Source organism: Mastigoproctus giganteus, chromosome 5 (assembly GCF_048544385.1).
Source record: "Mastigoproctus giganteus isolate SK-2022 chromosome 5, ASM4854438v1, whole genome shotgun sequence".
In the NCBI taxonomy this organism is placed as follows: Eukaryota; Metazoa; Arthropoda; class Arachnida; order Uropygi; family Thelyphonidae; genus Mastigoproctus; species Mastigoproctus giganteus.
This window is the reverse complement of record NC_143579.1, coordinates 105,786,205-105,792,204: the sequence shown is the minus strand read 5'-3', so window position 1 is coordinate 105,792,204 and position 6,000 is coordinate 105,786,205.

Below are 6,000 nucleotides of genomic sequence, written 5' to 3'. Positions count from 1 at the left end.
TACCACTGCCACCAACAGAAGGACGCTGGATGCCATCCAGCACTCCATACTGCTCGTTACCTCCCGTACCTGCCGTACAATGAGCACTCATGCCCTCCAGTTCCTGCTTTACTGTACCACCTTTCTAAAGGAAACCCACAAACCCTCCTCAACTTTACAGTTAATCCAGAAAATAGCAAGACAGCTGAAAAACATCGCCTCCGTGCCCATCTGCAGGTAGGAGTGGCAAACCAAGTAAGTGTAAACTGTAAAGTACGCTGATGTCAAACGGCACCAGGGGTTCCCCATCTCCGCTTTGCTTTCATTGTAGGTGAACCAGTTCACTGGGGTAGGCCAGAGATTTAAAAAGTGTATGGATATTGTAAATATGTAATGTCATGTACCGTTGTTCCTCCGGCCATCTGGTCGAACTCGACCAAGGGAGAGATCACTAGAAAATTCCTGCCTTCCCCAGACCCAAACCATGGATCCCGCCAGGCCGATAGACATTGTTTTTACTTACTGGTCACGGTCCTATAAATGCTAAACCTGCTGCTCTCGGTATCACAGAGGACCCAACACGTACTTAAGGGAGCTTGAGAGCTGCCAGCACCTTGTCTACGACTGCCAGCTTATATGAGGACCTTCGTTGTATCTTCACTACAAAGATCAGATATATTAAATAGGATCAAGAATCTCACCTCTTAAACGTCCTGGATGAATACAGTGACTTCTCCTGCTTTGCATAGGATCTCACAAGACGAAGAAATCCCCTGGCACAACAAAGGCAAACTTGAACAGGATGATCCACAATAGTGAAAGACATATTCACCGAACCAAGATGCCCATTAGTAAAACAGAATATTTGTAATAACAGAACCGCAAGCAGGACAATCCTTGGGCCCCCTCCAGCAAAACCTGCTGAAATCGACAACCACTGATTTGGACATTACCAACTGGACTGATAACACCAAAGGCATTTTGGCAACCTACACCAGTGCTCTCTTGCACTGTGCTTTCTTTACCACTTCCTGGGTGCCTCCGTAGCCAGGAGGGCAGTAGCAGCAGTGGTAGCACACGCTTCTTGATTAGACCGGAGTTCGAGCGCGTGACCACCAAATACGAAGGATGCGGAAAGGTCAGGGAATGACCACCGAATATCTCCGGAGCAATATGGCCTTAGTTACTAAAGCTCCTAAAAACCAAATAACAACAACAACCACTTCCTGGGGAGAGGCAGTCCCCGTTTCCTTGCTATTTCTTCTGGTGGGACACGAGCCTGTCCCACTGTCAAATGCAGGGGTCAATCTCTCTATCGACCTCTTACTTCCAACGTCAACCCCGCAGTCTTCAGTCTCCCCATCCATCCTGTCTACTTCTCACAGCGTATGCCCCACACAGTCGAAACTTAAAAGCACTAAAATTCTGTTCGCCCAATTTTTTGGCCTTACGCACCTTTTGGCGTATAATCACTATAGAGTCGTCATTTTTTTTATTTATTTATTTTTTATTTAATTTTTTTTTTTTTAGGCCCTTGCCATTGAAATCCCAGGAAATTAGGTGGCAGGGCCTGCCAGGGTTTAAACTGTCCGGTGTATCTGGTCTGCCACTACAGGGCGAGGTGTGGACAACGTTGGTTTCCATTAGCGGCTCAGCGGCTAAATGACCAGACGAACAACGGTACACAACACTACACTGTAAATATCCATACACTTTTAAATCTCTGGCATTTACAGTGTACTGTATCACACGACAGTCTGCGTGTGTAGCACAGTGGTATTGTCACCGTCCTCCCCACACCGGGTGGAAAAGGCCCGGGTTCGAATCCCGTCGATGATGCGAGGAACTTTAGTGGGCTTTTTTCACTCCGTGGCTGAGTTAGTCGATCTCAGGCGTAGATAGCAAGGTTTTTTTCCCTCAGAAACTGGGGATTTTTTCGTCCAGCAAAAAAGGCAAATCGACCAGAGAACACACACAATTTACAGACACGAATACGGGTTAATGTAATCATTTACGGGTAACCCTAATACAGTAATTTGTATCACACGACAATGTAAACTCGCAGTGATGGGAGAAACTCCTGTTACCGTTTAACCTTCAACACACTGAACTGAATACTGAACACTGTAATTTTAACAGAAGGTATGGTTATTCGCTGATAACTTGTTCTATGGCCTAATAGGTCGGGCAGTAATTTTGATGTATTTAGATTTAGACCTGTAGGGCATGAATGAAAAATAAAACCGTTGTGTAAGAGAAAAGTAAGGGGAGGAGGCAGAAGACTGGAGGGTAGGAAACAGAAGGAAGGGGCCGACAGGGAAGATGGCCCCTGCAGACTGTGGCATGCCCAATCCCTCACCAGAGGAAAGAGTGAAACTAAAAACCACCCCCACACACCAAAAAAACAAGAAACCCGTTGTGTAAGAGAAAAGTAAGGGGACAGAAGAGTGGAGGGTAGGAAACAGGAGCAGAAGGAAGGGGCCAATAGGGAAGATCGCCCCTGCACACAGTGTGGCATGCCCAATGCCTCACCAGAAGGAAGATTGGGGTGGCAGGGGAAGAAAAAAATCACCCCCACCCAAAAAAAGAGAGAAACCTGTTGTGTAAGAGAAAAGTAAGGGGGAGGCAGAAAACTGGAGGGTGGGAAACAGAAGCAGAAAGAAGGGTACGATAGGGAAGATAGCACACTGCAGACATTGTAGGTATGGCCAGCAGTGCCGGTCAGAAGGCGCCAACAACTTTCTGGAAATCAGAGCGGAGGCTCCAGCGGAGATCTAGTCCAGGTGTCGTCATTGGGACTCCATTTGGTTAGTCTATATCTCATCCAGACTGAAGGCTGGTCTAGTAGTCCATGATAATGAACAGTGGGAAGGTCAAAACCAGGACTCCAAGAAATGGTGGCCAAGTCCAGGGACCGACGTTAGGTCTCTTCTTGATGAAATATGTCACGTCCAGTGAGAAGAAGTTGGTCCAGGAGTCAATGATGAGGAATTTGTCAAGGTATGTGAGGACCCTGGCTTTGCGTTGTCCCATCCAAGCAGGGAGACCAGTCGACTACTCGAAATGTGAATTGGGTCAAGTTGGGTTCTGTACTCCGAATGGTTTGTTGGTCAAATCTTGTGTAAGTTTGGTCCAAGGTGTTAACATCCAAGGCTCAGCGACGTGCAGCAACAATTGGCAGCCATGGTTGTTTTGACCTGTTGATTCGAATACTATGGTGGCGGTATAGCTTTACCTGGTGAATAGGTCCATTGCAAATTGAGTCAGGGCTCTGTAAGTTTCTTCATTCTGTAGGGTGAAGTGTTCTTGGTTTTGGTAGTTGAAGTGCAGTTTAGTTTTTAGGATCCTCCTCAAGTCCTCGTAGATTTCGCACCTGTGGGCAAGGTGCTCCCACGCCCAATCCTTTCCACAGTTGCAGCGGGGTGAGTCTGTAATTCTGAAGTCATATAGTTTTTTCTGGAAGGAGCCATGTACAGTGAGGAGGTAGGTAGCATAGAATCCCATTGAAAATCAGCAAGGTGTGAGGGTGGAAGAGACCCTGACATCCAGGAGGAATCTTTTGGTGACAGCGCCTTTAGTTGAGATTTCCCAGGTGTCTGTTAGGTGTTTATTAAGTCTCTTCTTTTCACTGTTTCTATTATTTGCTGGGTCAGTAGAGAAACCGACGCAGGTAACTGCTCTTCCTTTGGTCAATTGGTAGAGCAACCCATGACGAACAATCTCCAGGTCCAGGGGGGAAGGGTACAGTGAGGACCTAGAGTGCATGGGTGCTGACAGTGCGACAGGCACGTGGGACCGACGTTAGGTCTCTTCTTGATGAAATATGTCACATCCAGTGGGGAGAAATTGGTCCAAGAGTCAATGATGAGGAATTTGTCAAGGTATGTGAGGACCCTGTCTTTATGTTATCGGGTTTCTAAAAAGAAAATACATAGGAACCTAGATAGTTCCTAGGCATTTTCTGTTTAGAACTGTATTGGCCTTCTTGTACCAGACTCCACTGGCATAGACGATAACCGAAATAAAAACTGCCCTATAGAAGAGGAAGAGCATCCTCTTCTTCAAGCCCCAGTCCTTCCGGGCAACTCTTGAGACATGGGCAGCATACTTCCTAGTCATAATCCTGAGTTGGTCTAGATGAGGGGTGAAGAAAAGATTTTTATCTAAGATGAAACCAAGATATTTAAGCTCTGTTTTTAGTTTGATTCTAACACCATTGACCTTGATTTGAGGAGGTCTTCTCTGATCAAGGGAACCTTTTATAGGATCGAATAGGTTTTCTCCAGGGAGATCCTTAGGTTGTTATGCTCTGCCCAAGCTTGAAGGGTAGAGATGGCCTGGTTGGCAGTCGCTTCCAGTTGGGCTCTGTTATCGGCAGAAAAGAGCATGACCAGGTCATCCGCATAGGCCTCGGTCTATAAATTGTTGAGTTTAGTGTTCAAGAAATCGTCCAGTATCAGATTTCAGAGGAGAAGCCCGGGACAGAACCCTGAGGGCATCCCCTGAAGATTGGTCTGGAGACTGCAGTGGGGAGCGGACACAACAACTCGCCGATCCTGGAGGTAGGTCTGGGTGTATCTATGTAAGATTTCTGGAACTTGCGCCCTCCGGAGCCTGCCCAGAACGCTGACCACCAGAGGGAATCGAAGGCACCAGCAAAGTCGATGGAGATTAATAGCAAGTATTTGGAGTTGCAGTTGGTAGCAGCTTCAATAATTGTTTCCAGTGGGTCTACCGTCGAACATCCTTTCCGGAAACCGTACTGGTTAGGCGAGCAGAGACCAGCGTCATTGTAGTGGGCTTCCTTTCTATGGGACATCATCCGTTCGAGAAGTTTGCTGAAGACGGGAATCAGTGCAATGGGCCGGTAAGATTGTGGCAGATCATGTGGCTTGGTTGCATTCTTCAGTATAAGTCTAACAGTTGCAGTCCTCCACCGTGTGGAGAAGAATCCTTGGTGGCGACAGTAGTTTAACAAGTTGAGTATGGTAGTGGGGGTACAATGACCATCTGGATCGAGAATGTCTCTGCTCGGCGCCTTTTTGTTTCTGATTCTAGATGCAGCTAAGTTTAGCTCGGTTCGGGTGAAGCATTCTTCAATTGCAGTTGTGCTATATGTTTCATTTTCCGTGCAGAGCTGTATCTGTTCCGTTGTGTGTGGGTTAAGAGGCAGCTGGAATGTAGCATCTAGAATAGTGAAATTATAGTAATCTTATAATACCGTGATAAATCTGACTAAAAAATGAATTCTAAGCATTTGCATCTAGAATATTGTTGACCGTGTTTTGCCACGATCTGCTCTAAGCTCTGTTGGGGGACACCTGGAAGCGAGACTGATGTTTCTGGCACATGCTAATTACTTGCAGGAGGGGTTGCAGCGAACGTATGCCAAGCTTCCCCGAGTCACCCACATGGATTGGGGAATTAAGGGAGGAACCCCCCCACCTCCTTTATCTTTGTCCCAATTCTGACATACTCAATTGGAGCTTCAGGAGGGAGAGTTGGGGAGGTTCTTATGCTGGCTCTTTGGCACCATGCCAAAGGTTGACATAATGATCGATATAGTCATTACTATTATTACGTAATGTCATTATGATTTCTTTAGTTCATTAATATGTCTAAACATTCGTAATCGGAACTTGTTCAGAAATGATCGTATTTTCTTAATCAGCAATTATTTTGTATGTTTAAAAGTAATAAAAATTTGTACACTGAGTGGACAGAAATCATGGGTTACCTACCTAGTAAAGGGTAGTCCCACCTTTCGCCCGGATAAGGGCAGTCACGCAGCTAGGTATTGAGTCCACTAGTTCACGAAAGCGTTCCACAAATATATCCATCCATGTTTGCTCCAACGCTGTCCATAATTTTGTTGCATTCCTCGGTGGAGGATCCAAAGCTCCATCGAACCTTTCCAAAGCATCCCAAAGATGCTCCATAGGGTTCATGTCCACTGAACGGGGAGGCCATTCCATGTTGGTAAAATCTGCAGAATGCTCTTCGAACCATGTTCTAGTCACC